The sequence below is a fragment of the Cricetulus griseus genome, chromosome 2 (assembly GCF_003668045.3).
Source record: "Cricetulus griseus strain 17A/GY chromosome 2, alternate assembly CriGri-PICRH-1.0, whole genome shotgun sequence".
Lineage (NCBI taxonomy): Eukaryota > Metazoa > Chordata > Mammalia > Rodentia > Cricetidae > Cricetulus > Cricetulus griseus.
The window spans coordinates 256,164,542-256,186,306 of NC_048595.1; the positions used below are offsets into that span (position 1 = coordinate 256,164,542).

At 39.4% G+C, this 21,765-nt stretch overlaps 1 protein-coding gene across 1 annotated transcript in view; it reads right to left on the reverse strand.

The window, feature by feature from the left end:
* Slc35f1 (solute carrier family 35 member F1) overlaps positions 1–21,765 on the reverse strand; it is a 408,573-nt gene that overhangs the window by 324,243 nt on the left and 62,565 nt on the right. The gene's annotated exons all lie outside the window — the stretch shown is intronic.

A 21,765-nucleotide genomic window follows, 5' to 3' on the forward strand; every position in this document is an offset into this window, starting at 1 on the left:
TCCATGTGCATCCTCCATAGACACCCACTTTGCACAAGTGCTGTTTTCCTTGAGAACTTCTCATTGACAAGATTTGCACACTCCTGCCAGCTGGAAGCACCTTCCAGCCAAAGAGGAGTCCACGATGAAGTGTGATCTCTTACAAGGTTCCCTTTACCTGTGGGGGAAGAACCATGCTCTCTGCAATCATAGAAGTTTGGGGGTTTTTTGATGATGAAGGTTTCAAGGCTAACCCAAATCTTTATTAAATGCTGACTTGTTTGTCTTCTTTCCTACATTTCTTTAGCATTCCAGCAACTTTCAGAGGACTTGTCATTCTAAAAAGGAAAGCTGATATGAAGTCTGACAGCAAACCACCAAGCAGAGTCAAAATTGCTTCCTTTCCTATAAACTATTTGTCAAAGGAGATGAACCACATTGGTATGAAAGGAGATCTTAATGGGATAACGTATTTAGAGGGAAAAGATAGAAGTCTTAAATCAATAAATGTATTTTAATATAAGTCTAAGGAGACACATTCAGAGATTGTAATTGATCACAGATTAAATGTGAACCTGGTATTTTATTACCCTCCTAAAAACATGGACCTGTGGTCCTGAAAGTTAGGATGATGTCATGCCTAGCATGCCCAACTCTGAGCTATATCCTTAGTATCCATGAGAAGACAGAGCAAAACACAGCAAAAGACAAGATGAAAACAATGTTGATAACCACTGTAAAGGCAGGTGTAATACAAAGATGTTGTGGGTGTCAATATACAGAATCATTTCTCATGTTTTTGTACTTCCTAAAATTTAATTTTATTTAATCCTATTAATTTTATTAATTTAATTCTGTTTTGAGAATCTTATGCATAAGTGTTATATTTACATCATTTCCACCCCTTCCTCTTCTCCACCTTTTGTGTCTACCTATAAGTCCTTCTCAAGTTCATGATCTCTTCTCTAATTATCATTGTAACACACACACACACACACACACACACACACACACACACACACAGTCTACAGATCATTTACTATTGTTCTTATATATACATGTTAAGGGCCGACAACTGAGATTAGATAATATATGGCAGGGCAAGGGGGGTCAACATCCCTAGAGAAGAAAATTAATCTCCTTCCCTTGGAAGTCATTGATTGTCTGTAGCTCTTCATCCAGGGGTAGGACCTTGTGAATTTTTTCCTGTTTGTGATGGCATGTCAAAACTTGTATTGTCACTGTGCAGGTCTTATTTAAGCAGCTATATTGTTGAGATTTCATGGGTGCAGCTTCCTTGTCATATCTAAAAAGACACTATCTAGCACCAGGTTCCTATCCTCTGACTCTTACAGTCTTTCCTCCTCATTTTGTGCAATGTCCCCTGAGCTTTAGATGTAGAAGGTGTGTCTCAGATGGACCAATCGGTGCTGGTCCCCCTGTGGTTACTTATCCTCTGCATTCTGAGCAGTTATGGATCTCTGTTGTAATCCCTGTCTATTCCAAAAGGAAGCATCTTTGATGAGTGGTAAGAGATACATTTATCTCTGGGTGTAAGGATAAGTATTTAGAATACAGTAGCTTTTTAAATGCTGAATGTAGACTCTTAAAAATAAACCCTAACTCTTACTAGCTCATGTAGCGTATGTTCATCACTGCTAAGTAAAATCAATAGCCTGAATAGTTCAGTGATGCCTGGAAGTGGGGCCATGGAAAGACATCTAAACAAGTAGCTACCAATGAGAGTTGAAAGACTGACTGGTACACCCCCAGGAAACCCCAGCCCTGTTCACCTTCTCCCTCAGGCATCATCAGTACCCAAGCAAAAACCCTTCCACCCCCAGATGCCCCCCTTTTCTCTCCTCTTAAATCTCCCCATATTAAATTCTCAAAAAAAAAATCCTACTCTAAGTTTCACAAACTTTACTCCCTGGATGGCTTCCTCCAGTACTACACTTTGAACCAACACTGATGTTTGTGTAATGACTTTATCTATATCTCCAACAGCATCTTAATTCTGTCCTCCAGTTCAGACTACCAAGTCTCAACAATTGCATCTTCCTCTTTTAGTCCATGGCCAAAAGATTTTAACCGTTCCGCTCATCTCATGTCATGGCAAGCAAAAACAGAAATTCAGCTATTGACTTGTACTTTTCTCTGACTCTGCCTCCATCACACACTTTTATCAGAGGCCAAATAACTGTTCCATCTTGTAATCTGGGTTGTTTTTCCAAAATTCAAAGTCAATGATCCAATTCAGGATTTCTGACTGCTATAAGATAAACTTTTTAAATCTTATTTTTTAGTATCGTGGGCTAGCAAGATGCCTCAGTAGGTAAGAGCACTTGTCTTTCAAACCTGAGGGTGTAAATTCTATCCTCAGAACACATGCAAAAGCAGAAGGAGAAGCCAGGTGGTAATGGTACATGCCTTTTATCCAGCAGTAGCAGGCAGATCTCTGACGCCAGCTTGGTCTCTGTAAAGTGAGTTCCAGGACAGCCAGAACTACACAGAGAAACACTGTCTCAAAAAAAAAGAAAAGAAAAAGAAAAGACAAGGAGAGAAATGACTCACAAATTGGTTTCTGACATACACATGTGAGCATGGGCGCCCACATACACATGATGCATGATGCACACAGAAATAATAAGTACAAGATGCTGTTGAGGATTTCATTCTATAGAATGCACTCACCACGTCCCTATGAACAAACCCCCTTGACTTTTACCCAGGTATATGATAAGTGTCAACAACTGGTTGGCACTCAATTCTTCACACACTCTTAGTCCCCTTATATACTGTGTGCATTTCTAGACTGTCTTTCCTATTCTATATCCTGTTACTATTTTTAAATTATGTATCTCTCTTCTTTAAAAATCCATCTTCCTTACAGACACAGACTTGACTAGCCCAAGAGCTAGAAACTTATTCACCCAGTGACCAACACTTTGGCTGGACAAGGGAAATGCTAACAATTGTCCAATAAATAAATGGATGAAAGCATCTATTCCTTTCTGTTCAGTTTTAGTCCTTTTCCAAATCACTTTGCATTTCTATAAATTGCAAGGGCTTCCATAGCTGTTCACAGTTGTTGAAGTAGGCATTGTAACACATACCATGCCGGAACTGGATGCTCACCCAAATTCTTCCATGTCTCCAGTCATTAAGCTTCAGAGGTGAGACTAATTAGAACTTTCTTGGAATGATCATGGGCATCTGTAGTCCCCTCCATCTCCCACATTTACCGGATGTCACAGGCCCCAAGCTGGGGTCTTATAGACCCTCCAGGCCACCTGAGCACCGGCACCTTGGTGAGGAAGTTTAGTCATGTGGGCTTCTGAAGATTTTTCTCATATACTGTTTAACAATCAAAAAGCTGTTAAGAATGCAACATAAATAGGCCCATGCATTGCAACATAAATAGGCCCATGTCATTGCAATCCTACACATGAAGTTTGAACAATTGTGCAAAGCAGTAGCAGTATGGCTACCATACACATCCATACACAGAAATCCATACACAGATCAAGAAAGACATGGAGGCCCCAACCCCCACCCTCGGATAGAAGGGATTCCATAGTTGCACTATCAGCAACATGACGCCACTATGAAGGGAAGAGCACTTCGAGTAATTTTTTCTGGCAGGGCTAAAGAAATATAAATCAACTATCTCCCCTGGAATGTACAAAAAATTTCATCACTCACTCATGCTAGGAAACAGAAGGCTTCCCTCAGGAAGCCACGTTGGCTGGATCTGATAGAGACAGAGGACATTGACATGAACGCTTCTGGGACATCCTAGTGGAGACAGGGCTAGGTTTGCTCTGCTGTCTCTTGCTAAGGACCCTCTCATTCAACCTTGAGCTAAGAGCCCCAGAAAAGAATAGGAAGACAGATTAATAGAATTCTAATGCCACTGTGCTTTAAAAAGGGTATTATAAGCAAGATTCTCTCATTTTGATGTAAGGCTGGGCACAGCAGTATCGGGAACATACCAGGATGCTGATGACTTGCGAACAAGCTGTGGTAGTGAAAGGAAAAGAGCTATTAATACTCCCTAGCCTGGATGGAGTGAAAGGGATGCATCTGAAATTGACTCCCGTCCAGAGAGAGGGAGAATCTGTGAGGCAGGCCCAGCCCTTCCACGGCCTGTGCTGGCATGCTTTATCCTCATTAAAATCTTCTTAGCTGTTTTCAGAGGCCCAAAGCTAATACTAATCTCATGGGGAAATCTTCCAGTGTGAAAATGGAGGGTTGAAGCTTTTATGGTTTGTACAATGACGGTCACCACCTTTGGAATTATATTATATGAGTTGGAGGACTTGATTCTGGAGGTGATGTGTTTTAGGAATGTCTGGGGCATCTTTAGGCTGTCTTTCCAGTTCATTCAAAATGGAAAAATCCTCTATATTAGATTTAAGAATGGGCAAAAGTCATGAAAAAATGCAATTCACAGAAAAGGAAATAAAAATGACTGACTGAGATTAGAAAGCTTCCAATATCCCCAGAACGACACAAGGCCATATTGCATGACACACTGGATAGATAACACTGTAACCAATCAACTTAGCTAGTACTGGGGGAAATTAAAACACTGAACACTAAATGAGGGTAGTTGGATTGTAACACGAAAAATAAAAGACCCAGAGACAGAGATTAGGGTCCAAACGTCAAGCTGAATATCAGAAACACAAAGCACCTGGTCACTAGCTCTCTCCTCTAGCTCACACTCCACCAAGTCTCAAACTGCTGCTTCTTCTCAATGTGACTGGAGAACGAATGCCTCTTCCTGACTACTTTCTCCTGTCTTTTATACCCCTCTAGTGCTGAGATTAAAGGTGTGAGCTATAATTCTCTTTTAGACTGATTCAATCTTGTGTAGATTTTTGTGGCCTTGGACTCACAGAGCTCTGTCTACCTCTTAATCCTGAGTCCTACGATTAAGTGTGTACCACCATCTCCCAGCTTCTGGCTGCTGGAATTAAAGTTGTATATCCCCACCGTCTGATCTCTATAGCTTGAGGTTGACTTTGCTTTACTGAATCCTCAGTCAAGCTTAATAAATCATAAATAATATATCACTACATTAGATATTGTCAGTAATCTTTTATTTTTTTAAGTTGGTGAGAAAGACCTTTCTAGAAAGTGTTTGTTAAACAGTTTGTATCAAAAACTTTAAGAACAGATCAAGTTTGTCATCTAGGAATAGCTCTACGTATAGAAATCTGTTATAAGAAAGTCATTAGCTGTATTTTTTAAAAGAAATGGTCAAAGATATCACATCATTATTTATAGTAAAAAGTATATAAATATTAATAGGAGAATAATTAAAATGGAATAAAGGGCAGTCACTACAATTACTTTTAAAATAATGCAAATGACCCACTGAAAATCATATTTCATTACATTTTTCAAACTGGCATACAAAAATTCATTTGCATATCTATATTACATAATTGCAATTGTATATGAAAAACTTGCAACAAAATACACCAAAATATCAACATGAGCTGTGGATATAGGATAATTATAGCTTATCTTTAAATATTTTTCAGAATTCTCTGAGCTTTCTACAATATTTGTATTATTTTTCCAACCATGGGAGAAAAACAGCAGAATTAACTCTAACTAGTGAAGAGTTTTTCATTATAATAAAATGGAAACATCAATTAATATGAAATTGTGCAAAAAACTTAGGTACAAGATATTAAATTTCTTAGTAGTTATTTCAACATCTATAATTACATATTGATGGAGTGCTTATGTCCTGAAACCATTCTTATCTCAATATACAGTAGAAAATAGACAAGAATTATACTGAATAAGGAAAATAAATAAAATCTTTGCTCCCTGTTTAACTTATTCTCTTAAAAACTAAGTCTGCAATATAATAAAAAACAACTATATGATATCTGATTTCTTTAAACCCAGTATTTGCCAAATTTGAAACCTTTTTTTAACAAAGAAAATAAACCTATCCACAGCCTTCTTCAAGCCACGTTTTCTAGTTTGACTTTGAAGATAAAAGATTTGAGTAAATTGTTGCCCACTTGAGACAGCAATGTGAATTAGCGCCCTCTTGTGAGCATGGGACAGAACTTTAAAGTATATTATTTAGATGGAAAGAGACTTGGGTGTGTTTAGTACACCAAGAGAGAGAGATGCACAGTGATGCTCACTAGACAGAGAAGTACACACTACTCAGAGATAACTCATTCAAGAATATCTGATTACTGAGGCTTTTTTGATGAGCATTTTTGTGGAGCGTGGCTGACGTGCAGCTTGTTTTGAAACACATGAATATTCTCTCATTATATGTCACTCCCATGGCAGGGCTATTAAAGTGAAATTCAGGACAATCTCTGGGGCACATGCTCTCTACTGTACTCACACACAAGGTTCATCATTTCCATTAAAAATTCAAAGTTTTAGCCGGGCTTTAATCCCAGAACTTAGGAGGTGGAGGCTGGTGGATTTCTGTGAGTTCAAGACCAGCCTGGTCTACAAAGTGAATTCCGGGACAGCCAGGACTGTTTCACGAGAAACCCTGTCTCAAAAAATGGAAAAACAATTTTTCTTCAATGAGAGAAGATGCTGCTTTTGTAAATTCTTAATATTAAAAACTCATAAACCATTCCTCAAAACATCAAAATTGTAAAAATGTGTCAAGCCAGGAACAAAATGGAATTACATAGCATGTAGAATGTAGCTGGGAAGTACAGAGGGGACTCCAGGTGACAGTAGATTTTCAGCACCCAAAAGAACGGAACTTCCCACCGCTTGGGCTCCTTTACTTCATCTTCCCATAGTCGGGTTCTATACAACAAGTGGGCTGAGACAATGAAGTCTGACACATCTAGGAACTTTACAGTAAGATGAAAAGAATGTTTTAAGACACTACAGTGCACTGCAACCACTGTGTCATACCTCTAGTAGGCTGCCCTCCACCAATCCCATCTCAAAGCTTAATTGGCACCCCCATTTGGAGAAGCTTCAGTTAGAATAAGAAAGCGTACTGTGTGCAGGCACTTGTTATGCAGGAAACTAACCAGATTTTCTTTTCTTTTTTATATTTACTTATTTAAGCAAACAGCTTTGACAATTCCTAGCCCCCTTTCATGTTCTCATTGATCTTGATAATGGACTCCATAACAGAAAGGTGAAAGACTGGTTTTGGAGATGTGTTTCAGTCAACAGTTGACACCCAGGGAAGGATGTAATCGTTTCCATCTGCTCACCTCCTCAGTGCTGATACATAGTCAATGCATTCCCAATGGACCCAACTTAGGCCAGCAGCTCTCAAATTCCAAGGACCTTTGGAAGGTCCCAAGACTCCTTTGGGAGGTGCTAAACATTAGAAACACAACCACACCAATTCATTATTGCCCCTTTTCACACTTGTTCTCCTGGAGGTACACAGAGAAGATACTGTGACAGATTTAGCAGAATCGAATAGTGATTTGGCCTGTAAATGCAGGCATGAAAGATGTTTGTAGAAGCATCGAGCAGCAACACAGTTCTCAGTTATTTTTGTCTTGGAAAGTACAATTATTTTCTGATATTTATGTTAACCTGCAATGGGTTTACTTTTATAATCTTAGTAACTCCATAAATATTTTTAAACTTTTCTGTCTTAATTTCTAATGTGACGAATATGAATTGGTGTGACATGTATAAGCAGAAACTTTTTAGATGCTCAATAATTTTCAAAATATAAATAGACGAGCTCAAAATTCTTGAGAACAGCTGTCATGAGCTTCTGGGTTTTGTTGTTGTATTCGCTACATTTTTAAATTTGTGTGTGTATGTGTGTGTGTGTGTGTGTGTGTGTGTGTGTGAGAGAGAGAGAGAGAGAGAGAGAGAGAGAGAGAGAGAGAGAGAGAGAGAGAGAGAGTATGACACTCAAACTTCACAGAACAAATGTGAAGGCTGTAAGTCGCTTTCTACCATGTGGGTTCCAAGGATCAAACTCATGGTCAGGCTTGGTGGCAAGTCTCTTTACACACTGAGCCACCCCACTAGTCCCAGCCCAGTTTTGACTCAGGATCCTGGCCTGTCACAGGTGAAGCCACCTTCTACTCTTCTCTAGAGTTGGAAAACATCATTGTCTGACATTGATGCTTAACAACCAAACTGAATTCCATTTGGTGCAATTATGTAAGAGCAAATTTTTTAGTATCACTTACTTTGTACAAACTTACCAAGTGCCTGCCATATGCAAAGAGGGCATGTTTGCTGAGCTACTGGTTTGGAGAGAATAGGCTATGTTTTCTGCCTGAAAAACATATTAATATACCCCTAAATAATAACAAAATCTAACATTCATTAAGTATTCCACATGCAGAACACTGTGCTTATTGGCACAACTATCACATTCCATTCCATCTTGCAGATAAAGAAACTGGGTACAGAGATAATGCAAACTTGATGGGGGGGGGGGCTGATGAGTGGCAGAGATGGGACTCAGACCACAGAATCTCTGCCAGATGAACTGGTGCTATCCAGCAAGGTCTTGAGCCTGGGAATAATAGATGTGCTGCACACAACAACACAAACCCCAAAGCAGTGTCAAGACTTGACTACTGATAGCTGACTGTAAGATACTATGACTTTAAATTTGGCATTTCCTCCTGGAATCTATGGATAAAACTAAAAATTTAGATTGATGGGAATTTTTGTTGCCCTTAACAGTTGTAGAGAAAGGGTCTAACATTTTCAATGAAATTTATCTTATGACTAGAATGTGTCCCCCTCTAAATGAGTCACATGTTGAAGGCTTGGTTCCCAGATGGAGGTCCTACTGAGAGGTGAGTAAAAGCATGAGAGCCATGACACTGGCACTGGATTAATCCACTCATCAATTCATAGCTAAACAGATCAGTAAGACACAGAGTCCAATTAAATGATGCTGATTGCTCAGGGAAAGCCATTCTTGCCCCCTTTCTTAGTCTCTCTGTTCCATGGCAGCCACAAGGTGAGCTAGCAACTTGCCTCCACATCCCATTCTGCATGTTTCTGCTTTGCCACTAAAAACAATTGAGCCAGGGGACCCTGGAATGAAGCTGCTAAAACCATGAAACAAAGTAACTATTTCCCTCTTTTCAATTATTTATGTCAATTATTTGTGACAATGGTGTAAAATGATTAACTCAATGAGCAAAGATATATATAGATAGATAGATAGATATAGATATAGATATAGATATAGATATAGATATAGATATAGATATAGATATAGATATAGATATAGATAGTCTCAATTTGATTGTGGAAAGATACCCAGAATATACCCTACCCCAAGCTATGTATCCACATTCAGTGGCTCTATTTTAAGGTATGTTGTTGTGGAATAATCTTTTTGTACACTGTGAAGATATATCCTTGCCAAGGTGCCTTCTGATTGGTTTAATAGAAAGTTGAGTGGTCACTATATAGATAATAAAGGTGGGACTTCTGGACAGAGAGAGATCTGGGAGAAGAAAGTCCAAGTCTCCAGCCAGAAGCAGGGGTAGCAAGACATGCAGGAGGAGAAATAAAAGCCATGAGTCACATAGCAGAGTGTAGGTGAATAGAAATGGGTTAATTTAAGTTATAAGAACTAGTGGGACAAGTCTAAGCTATAGGGCTGAGCTTTCATAATTAAGAAGTCTCCATGTCATTTTTTGTGAGCTGGCAGCCCAAAGAAAAAGTCTGCTATACATGGCACCCAATGTGGATGCTGTGAGTAGCAGAAAAAGGGAGGAAGCAAGCCTAAGCTATAGGCTGAGTTTCATAATTAATAAGTCTCCACATCTTTTTTGTGAGCTGGTGGCCCAAAGAAAAACCCACCTACGGTATGTAATCAGCTGTGTTAGGGTCAAAACCTAAAGTTCATTGCACAATAAAGAAGCATTTGGAAACACGGATTTTGAAGAAGTTGGTAAAAGCCAGCCATATGGGTAGATCCTACTCCAGTAAGACTGGGATCCTTGTAGGCGAAATGAGGCAAAGATACTCACAAGGGCTCTGTGGGGACACAGGTAAAGGCCCTCCAGGAGTCCTTAGAAGATACCAAACCTGCCAATGTTTTAGTTGTGGTCTCCTGACATCCAGAGGCATGGGAGAATTAGCTTCTGTTGTCGATAAGCCACTCAGTTTGTGGAGTATGCTACAGAAGCCCTAGATGCCCACATCAGCTTAACACTCACCAAATGTATTTCTGAAAGTTCTAGTTTCAACTTGTAAAATTATCCTTGTACACTTATTAAATTTTCACATCTAGATACTTGCTTGATAAGAGAAGTAGAAGTTCTGTGTCTATGTGAGGGAGATTTATGTGAGGGAGGCTACACAGTTGGTGTCCAGCATTCCCTGTCCTCACAAGCTGATGGTGAAGGGACTAATAGACAAAGTTCAAATGGAAACTGAAGACCGCGAATGTCTCTTCTCTTCTAGAGTGTTGTTAGGGAATGATAGATTCAGCTCAGCTGCTTCGTGAGCTGCTGCAAAGAACAAAGCTACAGCTGGCAGCAAAGAAATGTTGCCAATGTTAACAGTTCCCACCAGCATTACAAGCCTGAAGAGCTCCTTGGAGAGAATGTAGCTTAAAGATTATGTAGAGAAGAACATTGCTGTGGACCTGTAAATAGTATAACTTCAGACGTGGTCACAGACAGAGCAGAACACATCAGCTAACTACAGTGTTGTGTTCAACCATAGATGACAAGCAAACTCAACCCCAAATGGTAAGAAAGTCACAAAATTCAGACACAGTTACTGATTCTGCTTATGGTCTTCTTTGTTGGTTCCTGAGGATTGAACCCAAGGCCTACATCACACTGGGCAAGGACCTTAGGTGAGAGCTATTTCCATTACTCAGAAACACTAAAATTTTATGATCTTTCTAAAAATAGGCAATATTGTCCTTCTAGATCAGTGGGTGGGGAAGAGCATCCACTTGAATTCTGTGTAATCCAATTTTCAGTGTAACCTTTAAAAATGCCAGTTAGATAATTTTATTGAAAGCTATTTGCAGATATACATCAAATCCTAAAACTTTCTCTCACCTCTCCCTTCCCCATCTCTCTTTTCTCTCTGTCTGTCTCTGTCTCTCCCCCACTACATAAACACACACAAAAAAAATTCTGAAATTCATCCTAATAGTATGACACGATTAACAATACCCATAGACATACATACAAAATATTTTAAATAGCTATGTATGATTTAGAAAAGGAAAATGTTCCAAAAGTGAAAGATGCTTGAGTCATGGAATTGCAGGTGGTTTCTATTATTTTTAACTTTTGTTACATTTCATACATTCCAAAATGACTTTATCTCTCATGAATGAGCTAGAAAAAAATACAATTTTCTTTCTTTCTTTCTTTCTTTCTTTCTTTCTTTCTTTCTTTCTTTCTTTTTTACAAGACTGACCATCTTATCCCTGGTGGAAGGAAAACACCACCTAGTACTGCCATCAGAAGTCTGAAGAGTTCTTCCCCTGGGAACTCCATTCAGGTAAAGCCTAGTTCTTGATTACCACCGGAAATGGTTCCAAGAGGAAGCAAAGTTAGAGAGTTCATTAAGTAGAGAGAGCAGGATAGCATTTAAAGCCAGGCATTTACAGAAGGTACATAAGAAAAGTGGCAGTTGATTTCTCCAAGACACAGACCTGGGCTGCCCTTACAATAGCTAGAAATGACACTATGGCTTTCTATGCTGAATTGCTCAAGGCTACAGTCTAACAGACTTCAAGATTAAATGAAGTTTGAAATTTTAAGTAAAAATACATGAGTTGTTTTCCATATTTCTCTCATCTTAAAGATGGATCCATTGAAAGATGGTAAGAGCCATGATCATGGAATTCACTGTGAGATTGTGTCTCCTAGTAATGTCAGAAGCTATACCCCAAAAGTGTGCCCAACATGACTGTCCAAATATGAGATGAATGAAACAACAAACATACTAAATATACCAACAGACATACTAAAGTGGAGGTGAGGCATACAATAGGCTTCCACCCCACACCAAGAACTATAGGCAACTAAGGAAGGCTGAAATGGACAGAAATAATCTTCCCTAGAGAAGACCACACAAATTGGTTATCCAATACCAAATGGTCATCCCCAACATATTTAGGAATACACATACACATACATACATACATACATACATACATACATACATACATACAGACAGACATACATATGCAATAACAGTTAATGGGAAAAAAGGAACCAGGAATTTGAAAGAGAATAAGGAGGGGTGTATGAGGTAAGGTTGGAGGAAAAACATAGAAGGGGGAAATGTAATTATAATCTCAAAAATAAAGTTTAAAAAAGGAAAGAAGGGAGGGAGGGAGGGAGGGAGGGAGGAGGGAGGAGGAGGGAGGGAGGGAGGGAGGGAGGACACCATCTGAAAAAAATGAAAGTTAAGGCTACAGACTTTGCTGGCCCTAAGTAAATACAGTTTATTGGCTAGAGCATCCTGGTTTGAGATGTTCTTAAAGAAACAGGCACCACCTCTATAAACAATTACAACACTTGTCAGTTGTATTGAAGTTTCTTGACTCTTAGCTCACAGGAACACAAACTAGATACCAGGATGAGGGTGTCTTTTCCTTCTCATGTCCACTTAACTTTTTCTGTCTTTTCATCCCATGAATGTCACTGGATTTCTGATTTCAATGGCATCTGTGGTATCTCCTCCTCATCTACACCTGCCCTTTTGAAGAGTGAGGATAAATACAAGGAGCATGTTTTTGTCTAAAGGTGGATGAAATTGTTTCTGCTCGAGGTGAAACTTGAGAATCAATGAGGAATGTATTGTGAACATGTGAAATTTTGACAACAAAATTTCTTCAGATCATATCACCTCTCCTATTTTATTTCTTCCAGCTGAAATCCAGCCATCTAGACTAAGAGACACTTGGGAGAGACAATCTTACACTGAAATTGTGAATAACTCTTCAGCTAGTAAAAACAAAACACACACACACACAGAGAGAGAGAGAGGGAGAGAGAGAGAGAGAGAGAGAGAGAGAGAGAGAGAGAGAGAGAGAGAGAGACCTACCATTTTCTGGGCTTCATAGGAAATTCATATAAAAGAATAATCATCTAACTCCTTTCTGAGCTTAACAGGTAGTAGATGAACTTTCACAACAGAGACAATGAGAGACACTAGGAATATGTCATCAATAAGCAGAGTAATTCCCAAGACAGTAGTCCCCAGACCTGTATTGCTGTGGATTATATTCATTGTCAAATAAAAGTTGATTGGCTGATAACTGGGCAGGAAAAGATTGAGCTAGAGAGGCAGATGAGGAGAATTCTGGGAAGAGGAAGGCAGAGTCATAGCCACCAACAAATGTAGAGAAGAAAGATGAGAATTTTGTACTAAGAAAAGGTACCAAGGCATGAGGCAATACTTAGATTAATAGAAATGTGTTAATTTAAATGTAAGAGCTAGTTACTAATAAGTCTGAGCTATAGGCCAAATATTTCATTACTAGTAATAAGCCTCTGAGTGATTATTTAAAAGTGGCTGTGGGTTGTGGTGGGATGGGGCAGAATAGAGAAATTTCTCCCTACATGTATGTGCTCCAGAATCACAAAGAAGTTCCCTAGATATACCCAGGTTTTTTGCACATCCTGGATCAGAATCTTTGGGATGCAGGGGCAATGAGTACCCTAGATGTCTGTAGACTACAGAGCATATTTCCCAAAAGGTCTTTGTCAATATAAAGGGATGATTATTAAGTTTTCCAAACTATTAGTAGTTATATCAGCAACAATTTGAATATCACTGAATTTATAAAAATGAATAAAACATCCCACTCTTCAAGCCATAGTTTTTATTTGAAAACACAGAAGTATTGAGAGTGTTCTGGCACAGACACCCCCAATTTTGCAAATAAGCCTTAGCCTCTCTGGTGATCTTTATACCCTTGCTTCAGCTCTGCTTCATTCGAAATAGATCTGAACAGTGAATCTGTCCCTGTCTCTTCCATTATTTCTGAAATTAAATAAAAGCAGTGCTCTGAGAAAATAGTTAATGACACCTTCAGTTTTTACAGTATTTTATTAAACACACACACACACACACACACACACACACACACACACACGCACGCACGCACGCACGCACGCACGCACGCACGCACGCACGCATGCACGCATGCACGCATGCACACACCCTTCTCTGGGTTCTTAGCATATCTAAGAATTCAAAGAATTTTTTTTTTGAATTTTTGAAGTGCAGGCAAATACTGGTTTCTTGACTGTTTCGCCCAAGCTACTCTGATGGTGAGGTCTTTCTGTGTATATGTTTGTCTTATTGGTTGATAAATAAAGCATTGGTGGTCAGTAGGAAAGCAAGATAGGTGGGGCTAGGAATCAAGGAGGATTCTGGGAAATGTAGTAAAGAGGAGTAGCCATGTGATCTGGGGAAGAGAGAGCACATGCCGCTGGCATCCTCAATAAGATAAGTCTTTATAAAATATATAGATTAATGGTTATGGTTGATACTTAAGACAGAGCTAGCAAATACGAAATCCTAGTCATTGGCCAGCAGCATTGTAAATAATATAAGGCTCTGTGTTATTTGGGGGTCCTAATGTGTCAGCGAACTCAGGATGTTGGTAGAATGAATTATCATTACATTACTCTTAACTCTTTTCTTTACATGGCCTTAAGACAAACTCGCTTTTTGGTAGTGGCATCCACCAAAGAGAAGGTTCATAGAGGAAACTTCAATAACCCATCCATCCAATAATATTGTTTGGATGGATATTTTTTCTCAATGGCTTGTTCATATAACTGAAGAGTATAGGACTCACAAATGGACAAAATTCAACAATTAGGTTTGCAAGGAGCAGAAAACAAGAACAAAAGAGTTCACTTTTAAATAAACATCATCTTACAGTTTTAAAATAAAAGCATTCAATAAGTCATAATATGAACAAGAAAATAAAACTAGCATGGATCATTTGAGAACTTCTGTGTTGTTGATATGCAATGCCATAACAATTTAGATAGTGACAAATTCATTAAAAATACTCTTTTAGTGGGGTGTTTTTGTTTCTTGGCTTGGCTTGGAGATTCTAGAGACTTGGGGTTATTTGTTTGTTTGAGACAGGGTCTTACTGCATAACACTATCTGTATTGGAACTCACAATGTAGACCACACTGTCCTTGAACTGGCAGAGCTCCACCTGCCCCTCCCTTCTAAGTACAAGGATTAAACTCTTGAGCCATTATGCCCAGATAATGGATTGTTTTTACTGCAGGATCTCACTTTCTTGTTTCTTAAAGGATATGATGTTTTCTTTAGTTTCAAATTAGACTTTTTCAAATTCTTTCCTTTGAAATCTTCTCTGCTGATCTGTAATTGTTTCACAGTTAAATTTCTCCTTCATTCTTTTCTGCTACTTCTGCCATTTGGGCTACAAAATGCTATTTTGTCTGTTTCATTATTTTCAATTACTCTGGTGATATAGACAAAGTAAAGCTCTTAAACATGCTTGGTATCTGCTATTTCTATTTCTAGTGAACATAATTTTGAGTGGTATTTTCATGTCATCTCAAAATTGAGACACAAATTGAATTCTGAAAGTCAAATTGTAACAACCTCTTTCCATTTATATATTGAAGTTCTAATGTCCAATACCTCAGAATACCACTCTATTTGTAGATAATGCTTTTAAAGACGCAATTAAATTAAACTAGGACCATTAGAATGGTCCTAACCAATAAGACTGGTGGCCTCATAAGAAGAAGAAAACTGAACCTAATACAAAAAGGGGAAATGATGTAAAGACACAAAGGAAGATGGTCGTTTACACACACACCAAAGGGGGTACTTAATAAAAGTCAACCGTAGCTAGGTGTGGCTGTCATACTAGGATACCATCACTTGAAGAGGTGAAGGTAGGGAAGGTGTGAAGATTATAAAGAATCAAAGTCTGTCTCCCAAAAAGGAGAATGATAAGAGGGAGAGAAAAAAGAGAGGTGGAAGAGAAAGAATGTGGAGGAGGAACAACCAACCCTGATGACACATGGATCTCAAACACTGAGCCTCAAGAATTATTGTCTGGGCTTCCATTGTTCATACACCCAGGCTAGAGGACTTCTTCCTGGTGGCCCTAGAGCATCAATACACCCAACCATGGAAGTGAATAATGGGATCAGGATCACAGATTCTTGTATGATATAGAGCTGATAGTGAAACATCCTACAGAAGGGAAAAGAAGAGGGGTTTCTCTGTCCCTAACATGACTAAGAGGGCCTTAAGAATCTCCATTTTAAAAGATTGGGGCAAATGCAAAAAAAGAAGAAAGTAATAATTTGTTCCCTAGCTAGAATTTTTCTCTAGCAGCTTTTGCCTATTTCAACCTGCCTTGACAGAGCTCAAAACAGCTGAAAGGACAGGGTACGATGGAGGAAATGTTCTCCAGTAGTTCCACATTTGCTGCTACCACTCACTAGGACAAGGGTTTGTAACCAGTGCCTGACTTGCAGGCCACTGGAAGCTGTAGACTTCTGATGTATAGCTAGAGCCTCACTACAGATGCTTCTTGTCCAAGAAGCTGGAAGTGAAATTGAGAGGAAAAACATTGGTCAGCTTGAGCCTAAAGCTTTGATGCAATGAAAGGTGAAGATATCTGCAGTGTTCCCACGGTATGCCCAGGCTCTTCAGAAGAGGAAGCACGTTTATAGAAACTGCTCAGAGACACTCCCAGGATGGGCAGAGAAGTGGCAAAGAAAGGACAAAAGGAGAAGTAAAACTCTTCAGTTATGTGGTAAGATGTGACCCTTCTCATGCTCTCATCCTGGAGGATACTACAAAAAACAGAGGAAACAGTGTGAAAATAGTAGATAAGTCCCACCTCCAACCCCTTAGTCCTGGAGGGAGATTGCACAGGATCCACAAGGATGTTTGCAGTGAGACATGAGAGTAAAGAGTATGACTGGATTGCCTGACATAGTAGCATGTCAAAGCAATCAGAAAATCTAGGGATGTTTCTAGAATGCCATGGTGGCTAAAAAGAGAGAACACAATAGATAATAGAATGATTTGAGAAAACAAAACATCTTGTGTGTAGCTGACACGGAGCTCAACAACCGATAAAAAAAAGCACAGAACCAGGCATGAAAGCTGTAAAAAGTCCTCAAGACTTGGCCAGCAAGCTTCCAAATGTCAAAATAAAGTAATTGTCTGTAAAGATGCTGAGAGCTTTTAAAGCATCCGTTAATGGTTTCTTTGGAAAGCTGTCTTCACATCATTAAATATCCCTCTTTTCTATGTGCAGAACATAGGGACTATTTCAAGAAAAGAAATATGAATTTTACCCTTAGAATGTGCATTTTTAAAATCACAACTCTGATGATAGAATACCTTGAAGTCAGATTAACTATTACGTTAATAACAAGACTTCCCAAAAGTAGTACCCAACAAAAGCCACTGGAAAGTATTACGGATTGTAAGAATTTGTTATGCGGCAGACTTAGGATGCTGAGACCTTCACCTGCATCTTTTCAGAAATCCTCACTACTGTCCTGTGAGGTAAACTGTATCACTTTCAGCAGTGATGTGTTTGGGACAGCTAATGAGTAGATTATTAAACATCCTGGAGTTTTGTAAGCCACAACTCTCTGGAACTTGGAACTACAGGAAGTAACTACGCCATCTACACCATAGAAACTGAAAAATGTTACCAATCAAGGCTCTCATCTACCATAACCCACCTGGCTGCTGGGCAAGCCACAGCCTGAGGAAAGGGGCTTAGAGACCTTAAGAGTTAATGCACTTCGGGGAGCTGAAAGTAGGAAGACTAGGTTTGAGCCCACAAGCCACACGATTCTACCAGAATGCAATCTCCACACAGCATCAGTTGCTCTGCATTATGCAGACTGGCTAGAGCCGTCTTTCACAGTGAGAGCATCCCAGCTGATCTAAAGTCATATAGTCTGTATTTTCCAATGCTGGGTGGAGTAGCCTTTCATATGAGAGCACTCCAGCTGATCTAGAGTCATGCTGTCTGAATTTTTTCAATGCTTCTTCTCCAGCCCTTTACACTCCAATGAAAATTTCTTCTTTGAACCCTCTGAGGACTCTTGTCTAGCAGCTGATGAGAGCTGGCAAGGCCATCTGGAGATGTCTAGCTTCTGCCTGAGTGAGAGGAGTGGTGGACTACAGCTTCCCTGCACTGTTGCCCTTTCCTCTCCAAGCTCTGTTTGCCATAGAAGAACAGCAGCCACTCTCTGTATGAGAAGATGATTACACAGGACCCCATGGTCTCACATCAAAGAAGACTGCATCGGAAAACTGTCTGTATGTTTGTGTGCATGTGATAGTCTTCAAGAACCTGCAGGGTTTTTTAAAGCAAGGAAGAGGTCATTTAAAAATGCAAGCATGCTGAAAAGGCTATAGAAACAATGGGAAACTTTAGTAAGAAGAGGGGGAAATACAAATTACTTTACAGAATATCACTCTTAAGCTTGTCTCTTTCTGCCTTAATATACCGAAGGAGTCCTTTGTGAGCTACATTGCTTATTCCTTCTTACACAGTGGTAAAAAATGGGCACTGGCAGCCAGCACAGGAATGGGAGGCACTGCCTATCTCATCTCTTGGATGTACTTACAGCAAGCTTGCCACTGCACTAGTCTTGAATTCTAGAGAAAAATTATCTGTCAAATACACCAAACCTCTAAATGAAACCTGAGTGACTAAGTCTGTTGTACAGGAGTTAGCAAATATCCAGGTGTAGAAACATAACCAGAGCATCTGCAGTAGTATCATCAGACACAGGTCCTGCTGTCTCCAGGAGTAACACCCATAACGTGTTTGTTCTGTGTGTAGATTGTATTCTGCCATCATTGCCATCTTACTCCAGCCAAGACTTTGCTACATATATCTTTATCTATAATCTATAAAACTAGACATTACTAGCTAGACAAAAAATTACATGGGGTTATTAATTTAGTTGTATTGAATTAGAATTTGAGGAAATGAAATGTGTCACGCCTTACTACAGTCAATACTGGAAGACAATTTTTTGTTTTTCAGTGAGTTACTAGGAAATATTAAAACTGTATATGTTGGATTTATATACTTAACACGAGACTTCAGGTTGAAGAGCAGTGGAATCAAGGGAAAAAGCTGTAACCAAGTCCCTTGAGAAATACTATGGCAGTGCTTTGTGTTAAGTGAGACGGGACAACCAGACAGGGAAGAGAGAAGAGGCCAGTAAGTCAGTTCCAGAGATGGAGGCTGAATTCTTCCCACCTTTAGTCTTTGTCAGGACTGCCTGGGAGCCAGCTAAGAAGGGATAAATTACAAGTGTTCCCTGTGGTTCTACTCAATGTTAGCATCATGTAGAGATGATCTGTGATTGTATCATCTTTGCCTGCAGGCATGATGGCCTTCTGAATAGTTTTGCTGATAAAACAGAATAAAACTATTTTCAGAATTACTATATCTGTTAGGAATTGCATGTCTGTCTATTCACAGAAAGTTGGGGCTCTCATTTCCATTGAAGTCATGGAGCTCCTTCTTGAAGTTCCTACTAGAGGTGACCAACAGCATACTGAGAATACATAAGAAAATGCACTGGATCAAAGATGAGTAACTCTGAGCAGGCTGACCTGTGAGATCAGGCTTTCGCTTCCTTAGCTCTTCAATCGAACTAAAGAACTGTTTCTAGATGCAGAGAGTCTGGTCAATGAAGGAACACAAGTTTCAGACAATTATGGATTGTCTGAAATATTAATAAACACTCAAACTTTCCTAAAATAAACTCTGAAGTATACCTCATAGTCACTTTTCTCCTTGATATTTTGCCTTTCTCTCCCGTGCCTGAATTAATAATTTGTCCACTGTCCATCAAGCATGGTTGAGATACCCAACTTTTCTTTCTGCAATGAGGAATCTTCATCCTCAGCCCTCCCTCTTCCAAGGGGCTATCCTAGCTATCCGCATTGCCCTCCAGGTCCCCTTGCCATCTACACACATTCACATCAAGGCAAATCTATTCTTCTTTAAGTGTACTGTGTTGGGAGTAAAATAATGATATAATCAGATGCTTATCTTCCTACAAAATTCATCACAACTTACTAAAGTATACGTTTTCCTATGATTCTTTAAGGTGACCAAATTTATACCTAACCTATAAGACACATAGTCTAATCAGTAAACTACCATGTAAGGTAGCATTGTTCAGTAATGGGAAGAAGTTAAATACAAGGATTTTACACAAATAAGGGCATTCAAAAATACTATATTTGAGGGGTCCAAGTACCTTATGGATTATCTAAACTGTACTGAAGGTAATGGCAGAGTGTGAATTTACATATCAGAGAGGAAGGACATTGAAATTATAATACTGTGATCCTGTGTCATTAGGATAGGCCAGCATGCTCTTGGGTCTACTTAACCCTTGTATCTCATTGGTGCCTTGAATGCTATGGGGAGCTTAGGAATTTCCCATGGGACTGAATCAAACTGTCCCCAAAAGACAACATGATTATGGAAATTATGTGAATTTGTACCCAAACATCCTGAATTTGATTTTTGCCTTGTAAATTCTTAACTGTCTATATACTCAAATATCTTAAGATCAAAGCTTTGTTCTCTGTTAAAAAATAAAGACAATCTTCTACTTCCACCAGCTGCTGTATGAAGGCATATAAGTCAGTCATCAATCTCATAATCAGGGGAGGGCATTTAAGGTAGCCTCTCTTCCGTTGCTGAGATAGTTAGCTGGTGTCATCTTTGTAGATCTCCAGACATTTCCCTAGTGCTTGGTTTCTCTGTAAACCAAAAATGTCTCCCTCTATCATGATATCTCCATTCTTGCTATCATGAATTCTTCCCCTGGCTCATACTTTCTGCTCCCTCATGTCCTCAGCATCCCTCTTCTTCTCCCCTTCTCATTCTCCTTGCTCCCTCCCCCCTCTTCCTGTTCTGCCAATTTGCTCCGCAGATCTTGAACCTCTCCCCTTCTCCATAACTAATCACCAATCTGAACTGTAACCCAGATGCAGAGAAGGACCAGTGAAGAGCACAGAGGTCCAGACCAGGCTGGTGAAACACACAGAAACAGCTGATCTGAACATCTGGGAACTCTTGCTCCCCAGTCTGATAGCTAGAATACCAGCATGGGACTGATCCAGACCCTAGGAACATGGGTTTCTGTGAGGAAACTTCAGAAATCTATGGGACCTCTTGTAGAAGCCCAGTATTTATCCCTAGCATAGGTGTGGACTTTGGGAACCCATTCCATATAGAGGAGTACTCCCTGAGCCAAGACACACAGGCGTGGGCCTAGGCCTCATCCCAAAAGCTATGAAAGACTCTGATGACACCCTATGGAAGGCCTCACCATCCAGGGGGAGCAGAAAAGCTATGTGACAGATAAGGTTTTAGTTGGTGGGGTAGGGGAGGACGGGTGGGAGAAGGGAACTGGGATTGTCATGTAAAACAATCCTGTTTCTAATTCAAATAAAAAAAAAGTTGGGGAAAAAAAAAAAGAACTTGGTTGCTTGCCCACAAAAAAAAAAGAGAGAGACAATCATATGTCACTCTTGTCTATACAAAATATTGATGAGATTAACAGTCTACTTGTCATATAGGAGGAAATCAAAATCAAGTGCTGTAATGTACGAGCATTTGTTATACAATTATAAATATCAGGTACATACATACTTTGAAGCTGTGGTATAGGACATATGTTTGGTTCAACAGGCTAGTCTTCAACTATATAGCAAAGAGAAACATTTCAAATGCTATTGTGTTTTGCTTTCCTGTGT